This window comes from Poecilia reticulata, chromosome 5, assembly GCF_904066995.2.
Source record: "Poecilia reticulata chromosome 5, P_reticulata-male-v2, whole genome shotgun sequence".
In the NCBI taxonomy this organism is placed as follows: Eukaryota; Metazoa; Chordata; class Actinopteri; order Cyprinodontiformes; family Poeciliidae; genus Poecilia; species Poecilia reticulata.
In genome coordinates this window covers 27,509,636-27,530,317 of record NC_088834.1, presented here as the reverse complement: position 1 = coordinate 27,530,317, position 20,682 = coordinate 27,509,636, and the positions used below count along the sequence as shown (strand labels likewise).

The window sequence follows — 20,682 nt, the reverse complement described above, 5'->3', positions numbered from 1 at the left end:
GGTGGGTGGGAGGAAAGGCACCTTGCAACAGCTGGTCTGAATTATCCGTGGGGTCTGGGGGGGAGGAGGGGGAGGTGTGGAGACTCCTGGCGCCAGGATCGGGCCAGCAGGTCAGAAAGGATGACGAGTACCAAAATACAAGCAGGCAGCCATGGACTAGCAAAACGGGGGAGTTCCTGGCTCACAAAGCTTCCAGCTACAGGATGGGCTGTCCATGCAGGGACAGGGGCGGGGGGTACATGTGTGTGAGAGAGGGACGCTCCTACTTCCACTTCCTATGAGATAGCCTCTTCCTGTCATTGAGAAAACACGCAGAAACATCATATTAATAAATGAGAGGTGAAAATGTCCTCCGTTCTGCCAGGAGGACAAGCAAAATGGGCGCAGGAAGTCCCAGATCAGAGAAACGGCGCTGTACCTTTGTGAGTTTTTAAACGTGTTAGTTTGTTTTCCTGTTTTGAAATACCAGGAGCCAGCTGCCTGCAAGGTGCCGAACAGCTCACTCATAATAAGGTTCCTTTTGTGTTTCCTCTTTGACCCAGCTGACCATATGTTGAACACGTCACGCTTTGAGCGATGGCTCCCCCTGCTGGTAGAGGAGGAACTCTTGACCTTGTCAGGACAAGAGTTCCCTCTGAGGCGTCTGCTTTAACCAAAATGATGTTTTTGTCTTGTTAAAAAGGGGAAAAGTATGGTTTATCAGACAGCATGCAAGTAATGTATTAGGGCCACTGTAGGTAAAAAAATAAAAAATAAAAAAATAGAAGTTTTCAACTACAAAAAAAAGCTCAGATATGTTAACATTAATCTCAAAAATTGCCTAGAGAAAAAAAAGAAAATTTCTGAAATTGGAAAGTCAGAAATTTTCTAGGAGCAAAAATAAAATTTCTGAGTTTCATAAGTTTTCAACTTTTGTAAATTTACCAGTTTTGTTATCATTTGGTAGCAATGGTTTTTAAACTGTATGACTTGGGTTCCTTTTTCAACAACGTCCCACAACAGTTTGCCGGAGCTTTGGCCCCAGCTCTTAACAGAACTGGAGTAATGCGATGACCCATTTGCGTCCAATATTCAATATGTCCGTTTGTGAAGTGTACCAGCTCAGTTTGTCTTTAATGGATGTAACTTGACTTTTATAATCAACAACTTGTGCTGCTATTAACCATTTCTTGTAATTTGCAGTAAATGATATGTGCCTTTGTAGATGTGTGTTATTTTACTTTAGTTTCTACTATCAATCTGCCAGGGGGCTACAGATGAAAATAAAGTCTTGTAGCTAAATCTGTCGTATTTATATGGTTGTATTAATGTAGTCAGACTGATTAATATAGATTAATATTGAATTTATTTCATTAGTATGAAATAAATTCAATTCAGTTTAACATTTTAGTCTTTAAATGAATGAAGCTGGTAGAGAGATAAACCATAAGACTTATGGCTGTTTTTGCAGCCAAAGAAAGTACTGACTAGTAAAGGTGAATACTAATGTATGGAACACTTTTCAGAGTTTTGGCTCTGAAAAACAAATTTTCTTCCACTTCACAAATATGTGACTTTTCATATAGATCTCACAGAACATCTCAGTAGACTACACTGGCGCCTGAGGTTGTACTGACAAAATGTGGACAAGTTTGTGCGGTATGAATATTTTTGCAAAGCAGAGTAAAAAGCACAAATCAATAATCATCCGCATGTAGATTTGTAAGCGTCACTCTTTGTATTTTTTAAATCAGCATTCATATTTCTGCCATGACGACTTGGTGGCAGACCTGTGATTCATGTTTTGTGGCGGTAGAGGGCAGCATTGCTTAGATTAACAGCTTTTACCAAAGGGCTATAATAAGTGTCTAAACTTTTACTAAACTTAATGACCCTTAACCTTTCTCTCTGTGGGGAAACCTACAACTTGAGTTCCTCTCTTCCCTCTGGACTACAGCTAAGAAGTGTCCTCTGGCGCCGCCAACCAGGAGGCGACAGCAGCCTTCTGTCGGACAACACGGAGCTGAATCCAGAGTGTGTAGGATGGAGACGTACTCGCGGTGCCAGCTGTCCGAGCGCCTGGCCCACTACCGGCAAGTAGCACTCCTCCGGATGCCGAGCTGATCCTTCTGTTGCGTCTCCGTGAGGGAAGCAGAGACTCGGGAGTTTTCCCTCGGGGCCGCCTTCACCTGCTGCCGCACCGACTTCTCACCGCTCCCCATGCCGGGGGCCCCGCGTGCCGCAGAAAAGCTGCTAAATGTTGGCAGGGTCTCTCGGAGGTCTGCGGGGGGGGGGGGGGGGGGGACTTTGTGCGGGACCGAGAGTGTGGGGCTGAAAATCTAGAGCTGCTCGGCGCTTCGTGGTTCTTACTGGCGCCGGAATGTGTGAAGTTCAAACGGAGCTTCTGAAATACGCTGAGGGATACTGGGAACATGAGTGGAGACGCAAAACCCGTCACTTAGGTCAAACTGCTGGGTTTTTGTTTCTAATTTGCAGTTACCGGAATGAATTAATGTAGATATTTATTGTATTGCTCATCATTTATTGCGAAACATTTCTTTTCACGATGAGAATTTAAATTAAATAAATTTCAATTAATGATAAATAACTAACAGTATTAGTTTTTTTTTCTTCTATTTTCTACAATATTTGTTCCACGAGACCATCAATAGATATAAGTAAATTGGAAAATATGATTATTGCAGTCACTTTATGCAATTTAGTGACACAAATCACACATCTTTAAATGACTGGTATCCTAAAGAAGATTATTCAGAATGTTTCCCAAAAGCAGCATTTGTGTTTGTGGAACTATAAATCATACACAATCATACAATTACTTAAAAAGAAGCAAAAAAATGTTTTTTAATTGTCATTTTTATCATTATCATAATAGCACTGCAAGATATAATTATAAAATTCTAATCCAAGGGAACCAACAATAGAATACATTTTATTTTTACAGCAGATATCTTTATAATCAAGAATAATAAAAAAAGATAGGGAAATAATGTACAGTGCTGAAAACAAGTCTAAAATGTCTAAATGTGACTTTTTGGTTACATTTAAACATTTTATTTTAACTACAACCATAACCCGTTTTGAAATCGCGTTTTGCTTTGCACTTTCCTTTTTGTTTTTTGTTTTTTAAATAACTGTCCTGCTGAATAAAGCTAAATAACATCCAGTCTGAAGTCAGTCACTGTTTCTTGGTGTGGCGAGTGAAAATCAACTAAGCTTTCTAAAAGAAAAGAAAAGAAAAGAAGGGTGAATCAGGTTTAATTCATGGTTTAAAAATGAGGGAGAAGCATTTTTCCACATTGCTTTTTGTCTTAAGGAATAAAATCATCATTTGAAAATTGTGTGTTGTGATTACACAAATTAAGAGTTGTTATGATGTGCAACTTTGACAACAAGGTATTGTTTTTACACGTGATTAGCATCTCCAAAGGTCAAATAAAACCTGAACTACAACCCCAAATCCTAGAGTCTTTATGGATGTAGAGAGCGAAGGAGGAAGTCAAACCATCTTCTTCATCAATCTTAACGGTAAACGATTATATTGATGACTCCAACCTCTCTGGCTTGCTTTCTAACTATACCGGCAGAGAAAGATTGAAAGAGAAGCGGCAAAAGCAAAGGAGGTGGACTAGCAGAGTTTGTCAACAACTGATGGTGTCATCCAGGACTGTAGAATATAATCTCTGCTGCCGCGACATTGAGCTGCTCGCTTGCCGAGGCGGCTCAACAGTCTTCAGTCAGAGGTCGCCACAGATTCAGGAATGGGCCACAGCTTTCTGACTTATGTGATACTCTGTACTGGTGAGTCACAACAAAAAAATTATCCCATCAAAATTGAATTAACTTTGTGGTTCTAGTTCGACTATACGGGGGTTTGTTTTTCCTTGACATTTTTGCAATTTAAAGGCCAGAATTAAACAAAGTCTGGATTTTATGACATACTCCCAAGTTATTTGAGTAAGACACAGATTATTAGTAATTATGTTTTGTTTGTGGAAATAATAACGTTCAGAATTTTTTTTTCAGTTTAGGAGCATCATTTATCATTTATGGCAAAAAAATTATTTTCATGATAAAAAGTTTCCTTGATGTCACAATAAATTTTAAATGTTATGTTTTTTTAATTAAAGACATACTTTAGTATCCCAGCAGTGTGGCACTCAAAAATATGATTAAATTACTGATCAGTGTGCAGTTTAGTGATATAACTCACACTTCTTTAACTGTCATCCTGAACAATCTTAGCACAATCTTTAAAAACTAATAGGAATGTTTTTAAAGACCAGCATCTACGTTTGCGGTGCTATGAATCCTGTGCCATGCAGATAGTTTTGTTTATCATCAATTTTATTGTTACCATGACAGTACCACAAAATATCGTGACACAATTCTAAGTATCAGCCCTGGTAGGTAGGTGTTTTTGTTTGTTTCTTTTTTTATTAAGTATTCTGATTTAGCTAAATGTATTCTTTTTTTTTAAAGTTTCTACCATTTACCAGCGTGATGACTAAACCTGGTCAGGACTTTCTCTTCTCCACACGGACCTGAACGCACCCGGCTCTCCACCCGTTTCAGACGAGGTGACATGCCGGGTTCCTGCGTGCCGGTGAAGAGATCTGACTGAGCCCACAACGTGAGCGTGTGACCCCTTGTTGTCCTGCGAGCAGTTGCCACCGGCGACAGTGGGGCCGTCCTCTGTGGCAGAGGTGCAATCTATGCACTCAAAATGGGGGAAATACAGCAGAGCAGGGAGGCTGGGTGAACTGCGAGGCCACTGAAATGCTTCTCATTGTGACAGCAACTCAGTTTAAACAGCAATCAATGGTGAAATGCAGGGCGCCGCCGCCTGCGTGGCTGGGCGTCCTTAGCAGGCCCTCAAAAGTTGCTGACAGTAAATTAGGTGAAGCTATGACGAACCTGACAGCTACAAGCGATTCCCTTCCAGGTCTATTTAGAAACCTTGACTTTGCTGAAATAAAAATGGAAGTCGGTGATTTTAACCGCTGAAGTCCTCAGATGAGTTTACGATGAGCTGTCTGACATTTTGGAGAAGAAGCAAATAATGTTACTTATCATCAGATTAAGTAAAACTTGCTTTTGGGACAACTAGCACATTATTTTGTAGATTTAAGAAAAAGTACTATTCATTTAATTCTGTGGGATGTTATGTAACAAATTAAAGCCATAACTGACATAAAATGGTAAACCTCAAGCTTTGAAGTGTTTTACTGGGATTTTATGTGATCGACCAACCAGCACTAAATAGCACATGGATATAAAATGGGGAAAAAAAATGTTTGACAAAAGCGTGGCATTCACTTTTATTAAACACTAAGAGTGTCTGATGTCTTTTGAACTGCCTTTGATTGCAAGTCTTTGGGAGTACATGCAGAGAAGGGTTGAAGTAGCTCAAGTAAAATAAGAAATATCTATAAAATAAATTATTCAAGAAAAAGTCAAAAGGTATTTGGTAAAAAGGCTAATTAAGTACTGAATAACTGATCAGAAAAATTTGATTTAATGTTTAAAAATGGTTGCATGACAAAAAAAAAGAAAGTTATGTGCAAAGCTTGAGAGATTAATACAAATAGACACATTTACAAAATATCAAATTAAGGCAGAAGAAATACTTTATTTTGTTTGTACAAAACTTATTAAACTAGTCCAGTATGTGTATGTAAGTTAGAACAGGGTACATCCACTAGGAATAAAATGTCTACTGCAACCTTTTTAGTTTCTCAGCAGAAAGGATCGAACAAAAGATCAACAAAGCTGGTGTTCAAACAAGAGGTCTCACTTCAACATTAACTTCAGGTCTGTTTCTGCATCTGGTATATTTTGTGGTTATAATATTTGTTCTTCATTCAGTGAAGTTACTCTCAGTGGGTAGAGAATCCAGCACACACACACACACACACACACACACACACACACACACACACACACACACGCACACACACCCCCCCACACACACACACACACAGTCATGTTTTTACATCGACTTCCATTCATTTTCTTACACTAACCCAACCCCACACTCCACTCTGTAAACAGAAATCTGTCCCCATAAGGATATAAAAACCTAGTTCACGCACGCACGCACGCACGCACGCACACACACAGGTGTTTAGATTCTGGTGTTTGTCAGATACACTCTCAGTTTTACTGAGTACTTTCCAGTTGTATTAATTCCACACCGCTAAACAGGACAACAAAATAAAAAATAAAAAGACTATAGGTTTGAACTTTGACTGGGACGTTCTAACAGATTCCCAGAGTACCCCTCCCCCTAGGATTTCACTGAGTTTAGCCCCCCGACACTAACCAGGATCTCTGTCCCTCCTGAAGAGCAGCAATCCCACATCATGACTCTGCCACCACCATGTTGATGGTGGAGTGCATTTCTAGTTTTGTTGCATTCGCATCGTTTTGCATGTCAGCTAAAACGTCCAACTTTGGTCTCGTCTCACCTTGTTCGTGTAACCTGAACACGGTCGGCTGCAAACTGTAACGAAGTTTTCCTATGATATCTTTCCTTCTAGCTATTTTTCACAAGTTTGTAGAGGACAGGACGCACCTCACGAGTCACACGGGCAGAGAGCCTTGTTAACTCTTTTCTTCATTTTAATTGGACAGGAGAGCTGCCGCGGCGCGGCTATGCCGGGGTTCTGGAGTGCGTCGGATTGTCTGCGGGCCTCTGTTTGGATAAGGCCGTGTGTCCATTGTCTCCGATGCCCCAGCTGGACCGAGGTATGCCTCCATGCTCCTGAAATAGACGGACAGCTGAGGGCTGCCTTACATACCGAGGGCAGGGCCGGCCACGCAGGCCGAGCTCCTCTGACCCGCACCGCAACTTAGCACAATGAGGGATGGGGTATTGTCTGGAGCCAGAGCGTAATGTCAGGGCCCCCCAGACCCCTAAACCGCTAAAAGACTGATTAACTCTTGCTGCATATTGCTATTGGCTGTGTGTGTGTGTGTGTGTGTGTGTGTGTGTGTGTGTGTGTGTGTGTGTGTGTGTGTGTGTGTGTGTGTGTGTGTGTGTGTGTGAGACTGATGGAGGTTAGGTGGTGGTTGTGGTGGTGGGGGGGGTGAAGTAATTGGGGCTTTAGAGTGTGTTTGTGCCACGCGTCTGCCCGTCTCCACGCCGCTGAGCTGGCGGCTAAGACCTGAGCCCACACAGTTGCTGCAAGGTATTGTGGGCAGGCATGAAGCGATTACAGAAATATCCACCGGCGATGAATGCTTTGATCCAAAACGAATCTCTGCTTCACCCCTCCGAGTTTAGGTTACTGCTACGGCAATGAAACAGTGACCTTTGAGGGCCGAAAACAGCCGCTTTACGGCGGAAAGAGAGCAGAAAACGTGCAAGGGAGCTGAAGGGCCCCGCGAGGTCAAAAACACATTCAACCAGAGAAATAAAGAATGTCTTTATTCTTAATAATTATATAATACAATTTGTGTTAATTGTTGCATATTAGCCCTTTATTTTTAAACCAGTTTCAGCTGAAAATCAGCAGTCAAAATCAGGGTAAAGCATCAACTGCGGTTGAATTATTGTTGATTTTTACATATTTAAACGGAATACAATATTTATCTTGCAACATTACACTTGAAAGAAAAAACATTAGGTAGCAAATTTTAAGGATCCAAATTTTCAACATAAAACTTAATAAGCTAAAACTTACAGTAGGTGATGTGTGTATATTTATGTTAGAACAGAGCAACATGTTTCCAGTGAGAACACAGCTCTACTGGCTCAGAGAGTGGAAAAATACATTTAGATTAAAATCCTTGTTCCTCAGACAGTTACCCCAGAAATTTTACTCAATTAAAAGTAAAAAAATTTAAAAAGTGATGCAGCAAAACTATTCCTAGTTGGGGGGGTTTAACTGCTCTAGTAAATGTAGGTACTACTCATCTCTCGACGGTACAACTTCAGGTTTTAAACTTTGGTTATCTCGTAATAATCAAAATTGGTTGTTATACCGTTTGCATATTTCCCAGTCATAAAAGTGTCACATTTAGCATCTTTCCATCACTTCTTCCTCTGACAAACCCCACCGACGGCATTTTCACCAGCCTTTAAAATTCTTCTTAGTTTACTCACTATAGGACGTTTAAATAAATTAAACTATTTCAAATATTTTTTTTGTTGCTTTACTTTTAAATATTGCAATATTTACTAGTCACCTTGCTGTTAAGAGGACTAAGAACTGCTGTTGTAAAAACATTTCTATCCATTGATCTTTTTCACACCACAAACCTCCATGTATTTTATTGCTTTTCAAAATCTTTTACATTTGAAATAAAAATAATGGTAATCTTGTATACTTTGATACACAGGTAGACATTAGCTGAGTCAGTATAACGCCCTGAGTATTTTTATATCAGTATACAGTTATTTATTCCCCCAGCAGCTGTAGGTTGGAAGTTGTTTTCCTACGTTTGATTCTAAAAGGAAATGACATTTTGGATAATAATAGGACACCATACAACAGGTATCAAAAATCAATAATCCATCACAGGCTTACTGATTATTACACACCAGCTGACCCAACAGACATGGTTTCTGACTGTGGGAGGAAGCCGGAGAGAACGCAGGGGGAGAACATGCAGAAAATCTGAAACCTAAAGCTAACGGCTCCATGGCAACAGCTCTACCGACTTATCTTATCTGATTCAGGTTGGCACTACAAAATGTTATCACTGGCAGTCAGAAGAAAAATGTTAGTTAAATGGAAATATCACAATAACATTAATATATTTTGCAGCTTATTCTAGGTTTTTTTGGTTTTTTTTTTTCAAGAGTAAGAAAATGCTAGAATTTTTTAAAAGTTTGCCTCCTCAATTTGGAGGCAAACTTTTTTGCTGCTTGTCTAAAAATAAAAACCTGGGATAAATAATCCCAGTCCGGCTGCAGTTGATTTCTCCTGCTGGCTCTGGGTGGATGACCTGAAGCGACCACAGCCGGCCACACTGGGTCGGGGTTTGGCGTCCAGAGCGTCACAATGTACATCAGCAAACTGTCGAACTGACCTGAGTGAAGTCATGCCGCCGTCTTCTTCAAATTAAATGGAATTGGTGTCAAACATTTGTGCAATATAAATTTTGTTTGTGCTGTTATAATTTCTAAGATTTAAAAAAAAAAAAGTTTCCAGAGGTCACCAGAGGTCAACCTTCCCTCTCTCCACCACATGTTAACAAAATGAAACAAAACTGACATTTATATGATTTTACGTTTGCAGTGCCTTGTGCAGTCAACAAAAAAGTTCTCCACCGCAACATTTGTTTAATTTTCTAAATGTGGTGGAATTGGTTGACCTTTAATGACCTTTGGAAACATTTAGGGATATCTTTAAAATGATAGAGGCACAAACAAAAAAAAATTGGGTTTTTTTGCTGCACAAACATTTGACAATAACTTGGTTTGATTTGAAGGACTCGGGTGAAGAGCGAGGAGACCTTCACTCAGGTCCCGTCAGGTCACCTGGAGGTCCTGCAGCTTTGACTCAGCTTAGCTCTCTTTCTTAGACTTCACTTCCAAATTAAACACACAAACATCTCACGGGTAAATCAGTGTGGGAACGAGCCCGAATGAGTTGAGACCTAAATGGTTTTGAGGATCAGAGGGAGCGTAAGGAGAGCCGCGGCCCGGAGAGGTCAGCTGTTGCAGGGAGCTGCAGCGAAGCGGTGCAGAGAGATGTGCAGGGGCAACAATGCAAGCCTCGCGTACACTCTTAATTCTGTTTTCTGTGTGCGTGTGTGTGTGTGTTTTTACAGGGCAGGAACGTCCGTGTTTGTGGACTTATTTAAAGCTGGCAGCTCTGGGGACTTTGGGAACTCGTCTCCTCCTTGCGTGTTATCAACATGCCATTTTTTTTTCTTCTTCTTCTTCTAACGGCACACCGAGTGACAGGGTACACAAACCAGCCGCTGCCTCTCTGAAGAGACCCTCGTCCCAGAATAGCTCCCAGCCAGCCAGTTCTATCTCACTGATGCCCAAGAAAAGTTGCAGCCATCACGGCAACACCTCTCCCGCCTGCCACGGCGAGAGATAACGGCATCAACCGGGATCACACGCCCCTCCACTCCCTCCGCCACACCACTCAACCAACTGTTCACAACGGTTCTCACAATTTGTCATGCCACAAACACAAGCAATGTTTTTTTGTTTAATCCGTACGCAATGTACGCAAAGTAGAAGAGTGAAAAGGAAGAAAACTGAGACAAAATAAATGAAAATCTAAAACGTGCGACGCACATTTGTAGCCCTTCTCAGTTAAATGCCTCTAAATAAAATCAAGTGGAAGTCATAAACAGCAACTGTGTGTAAATTACTATCAGTAGAAATGCAGCTCTTCTGTATTTCTGTTTTGTTTTAGTTAAACAGCACAATGAAGACAAAGCAGACGAGCTTAGAGAAAATGTAGTGGAGGAGTTTAAAAGTGTTAGCTCAAAAAACAACATCCCAAGTTTCAAACCAGTCGTCACATCTCCAGACCACTGGAACATTATTAAAAAACATAACCTATTGAGCTTTGACAACTTTATTAGTTTTTGTTGTTTTCTTAAGCTGCTTCATAAATGCATCGGTCACATAGAGCCTGAGTCATTACAACCCTAACCCTGCATTTGTTCAGAGACAGGATGACAATAAAAGCACCGCAAGTCGTGACTGTGAAATGAAAATGAGCAGGGCCGTTTAATTTTAACACCATGTCTGACTTTAAACTATTTACTTCAAAGCTTAAAAATTGGCTAAAGATGAACCAGAACTGAACTGGGTTTTAAATGTGTTTGTTTTTACTCAGTAGTTTTAAATATAATAAATTTCTCCTCTAACCTTTTTTTTTTCTAGCTCTAGAGTGTTTAAGTTTGAACATTCAGTCGATGTACTGATGAAATGTTTGTTACCGTGTGGGCGCACCTTTTGCGGCAGCCATCTTGGGTCCCTGCTAAACAGGAAGCCCACCTCAGCCCACCTCTTTTACAGGAAGTACGACGATTGTTTGATTGGTTTAAAAGTTTAAGTAATTTAAAGAATGAAATGACTTGTAAATTGTAGATGGTCATACATAAAATGTTTGTTTGATATTTTATTATTGACAAATAATTGTTAATTATATAAATATGTGAAGGTAAACTTTGTTTCCTGTTTCCCACTCTGGAAGGCTGAGGTGATTGGCCAGTTTGAAGTCAGAAGGCGGGGCTTGACATGTGGACCGCTGGATGGAAGATTGTTGGTCGATCTTTTGGATAATCTGTGGAGGAAACTAAAAGATCAGGCCTGGGAAACAAATCGTCAAAATACCACGGAAACAGACAAAAGGACGATCAGAAACTACAAGAAGAGGTTTGATTCTATAATGCAAAAAAAATAAAAATAAAATTACATCTGGAAAACTATGCATACCATTCTAAACAATCAAAAAAACATTTTTTTAATAAAAGGTGAATTAAAAATATTTTTATGTTCTTCTGAGTGATGTGTGTCTCACTTCCAATCAGGAACAAACTCTGTGGTTGAAGGAAAATGAGTTTGAATCTAAATCTGCCAGAGCTTTGAAATGTCTGAGGCTCAACTCTCTGGGTTTTACGTTTCAGAATGACCCAGTAAATATTAAGCAAGACCTCAAAACTGATCCTCTCAGATGCCCTTCATCAAATCTGCTTGAATCTGAACTGTTTCATGGAGAAAAAAAACCCTCAAAATCTTATCAAGTATTTGTGTTTAGTTCATAGTGAAAATATCTCAGCAGGCTTGAAAAGAGACAAAACCAACTTACAAGTAACTTTTTGTAAGATTTCTTTGCTTTAAGTCAATAAATTATTCATTAATATTGTTATTAGATTATTTCACTTGACATGGGGAAAATGTCTTATAATAAGTGAAACAATCTGCCAGTGGAACTAGTACTTTTTATCATCAATATTAAGGAATTATGGATTTAAAACTAATTCCTATATTTTGCTAAAAACTTTCTTGTAAGTTAGTTTTGTCTTATTTCAAGTGTGAGACATTTGCACTAGAAGTAAAATGTGGTTCTATAAAGTGGAACCAAATACTAAGGTTTGCCACACTTTCCATATTTTTTAATTGTAAAACAAAAAGAGAAAAAGGAAATCATGCACCTTTTATTTGTTACACTTAACAGTTATTCTCTCTGTTTGTTGGTCTATCACAGAACGGCCTACTAAAACATCGAAGCTTAGTAACATGTGAAAGTTCAAGGAATACTTTTGCTTGGTTTTGTGTGTGTGTGTCTGTGTGTGCGTGTGTGTGTGTGTGTGTGTGTGTGTGTGTGTGTGTGTGTGTGTGTGTGTGTGTGTGTGTGTGTGTGTGTGCGTGTGTGTGTGTGTGTGTGTGTGTGTGTGTGTGTGTGAAGCTCGTTTGGGACCAATTTACAGAACCAATCAGGAATGCTGGACTCTGGCTTTGTCTATTCTGAGAACCTCTGGTCCTCTTCCCTCCCACTCCACCCCCCACGCTGCGCTGAAGGTCACAACAAATCACCCAACACACACGTTTACGTTAACTATGAACTCAAACGTAGCCGTCAACTCTATCTAAGCAAAGTTTCTTCTGATTTATCAATCCAACATGGCTGTCGTCTTTCTTTCTTTGGCTCTGCTGGACCAGAGCAGAACAAACATGTTGTATTATAAGAGGAACAAGGTAATAAATTCCCCTGGGGATGAGTGGAAACTGGGTGTTTTTGTGGCGTTGCCTTCACCTCGTAGTGATTCCGGAGCCAGCGCTTCATGCGCCATGTTTCTCTCTCTATTAATAAAACTCCGTGTATTTATAGTAGCGCGTTTAATGCCACGCAGCTCCTGAAATAATCTCTCCTAAGGTTGCGGGCCACACAATAGCGCACATCCCTGACAGCCCCTGACATCACCGACCTGCCGCAGCGCGGCTCAGAGGGCAGCGGCTGCAGCATCAAAGTCAAAGGAGCCCCGGTGAGCTCATGTTTGAGTTTCAGAGCGAGCCCAGCCCGAACCGACCTCCTCTAAGTCTCCGGTTCTGGACGCAAATCATTGTCTAAAAAATGAGAATGATGCTCTGTCAGAGTGAAGAAGAAGAAAAAAAAAAGATAAATCCTCCTCTGCTGAGATGCTCCCAGCTCTTCCGCCCTCCTCCCCCTCCAACACACACACACGCACACACCCCGAATCCCCCCTCTCAGTGTGTACAGTGCATGAAATATCTGGGATACAAAAATAGCCGGCTTGGGTTTAGCGCTATGACAAAAACGTAGCTTTCCTTTTGTGTCAATTGAGACGGAGGCTCCGCACCAATGGGCTGCGGAGGAGGTGGCATATGCTAATGAGGGACAGATGTCCAATGATCGTGACCTTGAGGAGCGGGCTATAAAGCGGGACACATCTGAGGGAGGTTTCACTGAGTTGCGGCCGTGCTGAGGTCAGCGCGCTGCGTCTTTGGCGCTGTGTGGACGCTTTGGGCATTTTTTTTTTTTTTTTGTGGCCGCACTTTTAAGAAACTTCAGCAGAATACGCAGCCGTTTTAGATTGTTCTTTTAATCTTAGTCCATATATGTGCATGTATTTTTATAGCACAGTCTCATTTGGTGATGATAGAGATGAACTCAACAAACAAACAAACAAACAAACAAAAACCTGCCAAGCAAGCAACGCGTTCCAGAAACCCAAGGTCCGAGCGCAAAGATTTGTTTTCCTAACCGAAAGGATTTCCACAAGTCGTCTCCACCTGGTCTCTAATGTCGCGCTGTGAGGTGAAGGAGTTTGAGGGGTTGGGTGGGTGGGTGTGTGTGGGGCGGGGGGTAAGCTGTGCCGCTTTTACGCACGGCTGAAGTGGAGCTGCTGGTGGCGCGCCTCCCACGGTGGGCCCCGTACAGGCAAGGCCTTGTTAGATTTACACGGCATGTGTGTGGAAAAATGAACGAGTTTGGGTCTGACATGAGCTTTTAGAGATTTGTGAAATTCGTCTGCAAGTTAAAAATGTTCAAATGCAAACTTGAAAGCTGATATCATGCAAAGAGATTAAAGAGAAGTAGGGCAGAATTAGAAATCAAACTTCTGCTTGTTTTAAGGCAAAATACGATAATTGTGTGCACTTATAATATGATTTAGATATATCTGATTTTTTTTAACATAAATTAACTTATTTTTATGAAGCAATTTTATTTCATTTCATGATGTTTTTATAACGTAAAGCACTTTGAACTGCCTCGGTGCTGACTTATTTATTGAATCGTGACATTAAATTAGAAGTAAACCACTTAAAACATTAAATATATTTTCTAATGACAGCGGAAAATATAACAACACTCTGCTGGGATTTTTAGGTTAAACACAAGTTTGTATCCAGAGGAACTGATTGGGTGAGCCTTCATCCTGGTCATCCTGGTCGTCTCTGCTCAGCTTCCTGTGTGATCGCTTCATTCGGTTTGCAGCAGAGGAAGTCTGAACGTGGAGCAGCTCAAGACGCCGCATGTGAGTGAAAACTGCCTCCACGTTTCCTTCAGAAGCAGGTTTAAATAATAAGATTTCAGGTGTGAGCTGGATTAAGGACGGAGTTATGGGTCAGGTAGGACGTAATCTCATGCCACGTTCCTCCTCAGGCCTCCTCCGATCTCTGATTTCTCCCGTTGTCATGGCGAATCCACACAAACCAAACCCGGACTCACCGAGACGATTAGTGCTCCGACCCTTACAGTCAATGTCTGTCAGGGTTTTCTCTGCAGTGAGTACAAACGCACACTTAAGTACCAGGGCGTATGCATAGAAAAACACACAGCGCACACACACACAGAACATGTACATGTGGAAACTACATCTATAGCAGCTTCTTCCATTTCTGTTTGATTTAGAAAGTGATTTAGAAGTGATTTAGAAAAAAAAACCCAAACGTTAAACAGCTGACCTCAAAAAGTCAGATGTTTACCAGGATTTTGTCGTTTTCCACGTTTTTTGAGAGGATCTGCTCTGACGCTGTGTGTCAACCAGACCCGCCATGAGCCAACAGAACGGGATGCACAGAAAATGTAGATTAGAACTCTACATGTTATTTCTAGGATGAGATATTTATATTAATAGATAAAAAAACATGGTGTTTGGTAGAACCAGACTGTATCAACATAAATATATCAGTGGAGCTGTGATGCAACGAATGTTTGTCTTTGCACCTTTTCCTTTAAAATAAGTTTCTATCTGACTTTTTTTGGCTCATTTTCGCTATTTTGAGACCTCCATTCTACTTCTGATGGTCTTGTATTCGGTCTTCATGAAGCCGGTCGTATCAAACCTTTACACACTAATCACAGAGAGCAAAGAAAAGAAGGACGCGGCCGACCAGTTCTGTCCATTACATTGTGTGTTTCTGCAGTTTTTTGAATGTTTGAATGTCATTTTATCCTTCAGAAATAATAATCCTGTTATTATCATCCCTCTTTCCACTTGTATGTTTTGTTTTTTGTGGTTTTCTTTCATCGCTCATTTTTAAAACACCTCATTTTATAGATCCGACATTCTTACTTCGGAGCTTTTAATTTGTTCTCTCATGGCTTCCCTTTTGTTCCTGTTTTTAATCAGAACTCCTTCAGATTAAAAATAATTCTGATTCAGTTCAGTTATTAAATTCAGTTATTATTAAAGTGTTAAAATGTTTAATTTGAATCAAGTAGAGAAGTTTATAAGGAACAGATTAATAAAACAACAAGACATTTTGCATTCATAATATATATACAAAGGAAATAAAACAAAATATGACACTTTTTCCAATCCCTGAAAGGTGGCCATGTTGGGTGTCCTTCAACCCAGCAGGCCGAACTGAACAAAAATCACTTTGTCTCAGCACTCTGCAACCTTCCCATAAAGATGTAGTAAACAAATTTTCCCTATAACATAGTGAGAGTTTTCTCATCTGGAGAACAATCAGAGATATTAAGTCTGGGTATTCCCCAAGCAAACCCACTTCTAAACCGCTACCGTTTTCAGTATTTGAGTTTTTACATTTTACCCAGCAGGAACTAACCCCCAAAATCTAGATAAAAAACAAATGAAAGCTCATCTATTCTTACCTCCGTTTTTCTTTCTTTCTTTTCAAGGAGGATGTGGCAGACTGGCTTGTTGAAGTTCTTTGTGAAAGCAGCAGCGTCCACGTGAGGGACGGCCGCGGTCTCTGCACGTAGCAGGAAGTCAGGCTGAAACCTCGAAGGAGAGCACGGTCAGGCGGCTAAAGTGGGATCGTCACCGTGAGTTTATTTATATCGGAATTACCTGGTTAATAAATAGCAATATAAATATGTTAAAACTCCTCTTTTACGTGGTAAATTGTGATCTTTTTGAATCTACCTTTTCTGGTTCAAATAAGTAATCATAAGTAACAGCCTGCGCTGTGTTTTGCTCCGACAGCCCAGATCGCCGTCAGAAAACAGAACAGAAAAGTATCTGTGGTCAAAATCAAAATGAACAAAATGAAATTTTTGCATTTTGATTTTTTAATATTTTTTTTTAGGAAACAAAAATTGATGTCCATTTTCTTCCTCAAGGCTTCCGAAAACTTAAAAATGGATCCGATTCCAATTATTTTTGCTTTTACAGGAACCAGACATTTCTGGAGGAATCAAAGGAAGTCAAAATAATCAGTTCCTCTCGGACATCTGCCCCAAAGACCGGCAGATTGAAGAAAATCTGGAGTTCATTTTCTATTACTTAGACAAGGTGAGCCTGATGGCGTGTTGCGCTTCAGTTTTTAGATCAACTTTAAATCTTGTCAGTGTTTTTGGGTTTAACGGGGGAATCGTGAGCAGGGGTCGGATGGACCGGAGGCAGTTAAGACTTGCAGTGATGTTTAGGGCAATGATCACATGAACATCACTTTAAGTCTGTGCTGGTTCCGCTCCGAAACGTCCAGGATCCCAGTCGGTGGCCGACAAAAGTAAGGATAACCTGGGGCTTCAAATGATCTTGTTACAGTTTGTAAAGTTTTTTTTTTCTTGCCTAAAGAAGATATTTTACTCACCTTGTTTCACTTTTGTTCATTTGCAATGATTTCACTTTCTTCTTGCAGAAGAACAATCGGACTCAGTAACCGTCCTCTCCGGCTGCCGACATCAGTCGGCTGCACACAGTCAAGGTGAGACGGTGTGTGAAGCTCAAATTATACATCTGACATCCCAATAAGCAACAGCTTAATCTACGACAAGGGTAAACTTGAAACATATGCAATTATAAAGCCTGAAATGTTGGCAGAGATCAGAACCTTTTCTGGATGAGACCAATTTCCATTTTCTTTGAGGTCTTTGAAGCCAAGTCCAGTTTTGACTGATGCCGATATTTTTAAATCCAAGAAAAAATAAGGGAATTACAACATTACCGCAACTCATTCATCAACGTATATGTCTCTATTAATAAGAATAATAATAATATTACATTTTAAATTTTACTAAATTTTTATGAATTTCATGAAAAGGGTAAAAATCAGATTTTCTAAGATCTCATCTGCAGATGCATCTCCAATTTAAATAAGCAGCAAAATTTGCTACAAAAGAATATCTGAGTTCCATAAATAAATCATCAGTAAGGCATATTAACTGAAATAAATGTTAATATTTGTATTCTGACATATTTAGTTTTGCATTGCCAATTTTCAACAATCTCTGCAGAGAAAATAAGGTTTGAATCAGATCAGTGTAATTTATTTGCAAAAAAGTTTAACTCTCCCCAGCAAACAAACAACAATGGACTAAATCTGAGTAAATAGCATTCTCACATTTGATTTAGAGGCTAAACGACCGACTCTTATTTTATTTTTTTGTCCGTTTTGTTGTCAGAATTATTTCCTCATAGCTTTACAAAGATCTTCAGGGTGACTTGACAGGGACCTTGAGGAGCTCCGCAATGCAAATTAAGATGACAGATATGATAGACATGAATGTTTTCCCTCCCTTTGATTTAAAATCTCTTGATCGCTGACGTTCCCATGCAGAGGAAAGTCCTTGACCCCCTGGCTCCGGGGCGGGACGCCCCCCTGCCCCACGTTGCAGTTGTTTCCCTGAACAGGTTTAATAACACTGCGAAACGCCACGAGCCCTCCGTGATACTCTACACCTTTGCATTCAGTCTCCCGCTAAGAATGACCGGTATGCAAGGGCAATGTCATCGGCGTGTGTGAGGCGTGTGCTTGCCCTTGTATGGTTACCCGGCGTGTGTGTGGCCCCGCCGTTAATAAGACCCCCCTCTGCACCCTCCCGGTCCCATTCACACGCGTTACGCTCGCAGGTTTCTGTCCATTCTCTTCCTCCGCTTTTCTAATTTAGACAATGCGGACGGTGTCCTCAGGGCCAGGTGGTGACATGTGTCAAGCAGCAGCTGCTCGGGGCCCTCCCTAAAAATACTAACCCCTCCCTGGATGCCCCAATGGCCCCTTTTGTCCACAGCGCCTGTATTTCTGAGCGGCCACATTGATGGGATGAGTGGTGGGTGACGGAGGATTAAAGCCACCCGCCGACAGAGGGCTTTGGTTCCTAAATAACCACAAACTCTCACCTTTGAGGCTTGGAGGGGCGCGCGGTGCAGAACCATGTTAGAAATGCAATCAGCTCCCCAAACACACACACACACACACACACACACACTCTCCAGTCCTCAATGGGAGGTTCTTGACCAATCTGCTTTGGGTTCCTATTTAGGAACTGTGAGAGCCCTTCCAGCTGGGACCAACTCAACCTGGCAACCCTGTTTGTCTTCACATAAAACCAGCTATGGGTCTGTGACTTCATGTGTAGGATTAGATATGACGGAGCGGGTCGCAGCGGAGCGGGAGCCAAAAATCGGGCACCAAGGAGAAGGCAATAAATAAACGGGGAAGTCCCAGATAAAAATTTCTCACCCTCATGCTCCCAGCTTCTTAAACCGAACATGAAGTTACCTTAACGGCCTCATTAGAGATTACAAAACCGTTCTCATACGCACATGGTTTTAGTTGCAACCCCGGTCAGATGGTTCCACAAACCATGCCAATGATGCATGGAAGGGATCTAATTGGGGATTTTTTTTTTTTGGTTACCGGTTCAAACTTTTTGCTGCGAGGGTCAGAGTGGTCACTCGCAAGCAACATAAATCTATTTTTAGAGTGGAAAACTAAAAACTACGTCCCCTTTGGCAATGTAATCTCCTTGACAATGCAATATATTAAGCATGCAAGGTGTTAATGAAACATATAAAGTTGCCAAATTTTTGTACAGAAGGAATCTGTAAACCATTGTTGATCTGAAACGTAAAGAAGATGTTGCGTTGTTGCCAAACTAACAGATGGGGTTCACATTTTTGCAGGCCAATTCTTTGCGTTTTTGGGCTGCAAAAATAGAAACAGAAAAATAAATGGTCCCCGGGTTGCCCTTTAACAACCCATGTACTTTTAATTCGAGTTGAGTTCAGGATCATTCTAAAAGCATTACGTTTGCCTCCTGTAATCTGTTTGAGACGAGTGCTGATCTTCATCCCGTTGGAACGATCAGTGGGTTCAAGTTTCCATCGAAAAGCCTTTGACTTTAGGTGGAGTTGAAGAATCTGGAGGTAATTTCTCTCCGTTATTCCACCAATTATCCACCGTGAGCTAAAGGGCCAAAAGCAGGATGCCATCGCCACAATGCTTGACAATTTGAAGAGGGACTGTTGGTTTGAAAGTCTCACATTGACCCCTTCTTGTCATTGTATCAAAATAGTTGAATCTTTGATACCTCTAGCCATAAAGTTGTTCTCCAGAAGGTTGATTTTCTTTTTTTTTTTTTGGTCTTTCAGTTGATATTACATTTTCTGGCCAGTTCATGGTCAGCTTTAGCCTGGGAGATTCCAGGGCTCTTCTTGAACACACAAAACAATTTCTTCTGAATTTGAACTTTTTGAAGAAAAAAAATAGTAACAGTCACAGAAGTAGCAAGATGTATTAACAGTCTATCCTGGTGAAAAGTCAGTTCAGATGCGTCATTAACATCTCAAAATTCGTACAACAAATATTTATGTAATATAACCCCCAATTTTAGAGGAACAAACATCCCAATGGTCTCAGTAAATCTCCTTCTAAGTTATTACCATTATATTAATGTATTTTTAATTTTAAGCAGACCTGAAAACTACAAAAGCTCAAAATCCCTTCCACACTTGGTGCTAGAGGTTTTATTTAAATCCTCCTTCAACTCTTATTTTTATTTCCTTATTTTCAGAAATGTTTGGACCTTCTGCTGTGTCTCCAAACAAAATAAAACCTAAACCGTCTGCTGACAACCGCTGCAACTGAGAACGAGCTAATCTCTCTGAAGGAGGAAGGAAGCGGAAAGCCGGAGGACGCTCCTGAGGTCGAGTGGAAAAAGCTGCAGGAGGCGGCAGGTCGCCCTGAGAGCTGCTAATCAACACTAACACCTCAGCAGGAAGCAGCAGGGTCCCAAGAGAGGACGATAAGGAGATATCTAGGATAGGAACTGGATGGGTGTGTAGACTTTCATCATCGTGACTGAAAATTTTAATCAATTTGGCTGCCCCAACTGGAGACCCCTTTGTGGTGACGCAGAGACAGCATGCTGGCTTTTGAGTTTAAGGAACTCTCCAAGCATTTATTGTATCGTTTATCATTTGTCGTGATAAATTTCTTAGAATGACTTTGATTTATTGTCACAATAAATTCTAATTATATGA

General features: G+C 40.7%; 2 long non-coding RNA genes across 5 annotated transcripts; both read left to right on the top strand.

Moving 5' to 3' along the window:
* Positions 1 to 2,274: 2,274 nt before the first annotated feature.
* Positions 2,275 to 10,320, top strand: LOC145551751 (uncharacterized). The gene is made up of 3 exons (XR_014087654.1): positions 2,275 to 4,406; positions 4,483 to 6,750; positions 9,784 to 10,320. It is a non-coding gene; the product is annotated as an uncharacterized LOC145551751 (long non-coding RNA).
* Positions 10,321 to 12,765: 2,445 nt separating this feature from the next.
* Positions 12,766 to 20,682, top strand: LOC103465564 (uncharacterized). Of its 4 annotated transcripts, none has more exons than XR_533812.3 (7): positions 12,766 to 13,760; positions 14,334 to 14,481; positions 14,610 to 14,731; positions 16,095 to 16,241; positions 16,591 to 16,710; positions 17,063 to 17,125; positions 20,214 to 20,682. It is a non-coding gene; the product is annotated as an uncharacterized LOC103465564 (long non-coding RNA). The 4 variants fall into 4 exon arrangements; XR_014087651.1 differs by lacking the exon at positions 12,766 to 13,760 and adding an exon at positions 13,804 to 13,883; XR_014087653.1 differs by lacking the exon at positions 12,766 to 13,760 and adding an exon at positions 13,813 to 13,868.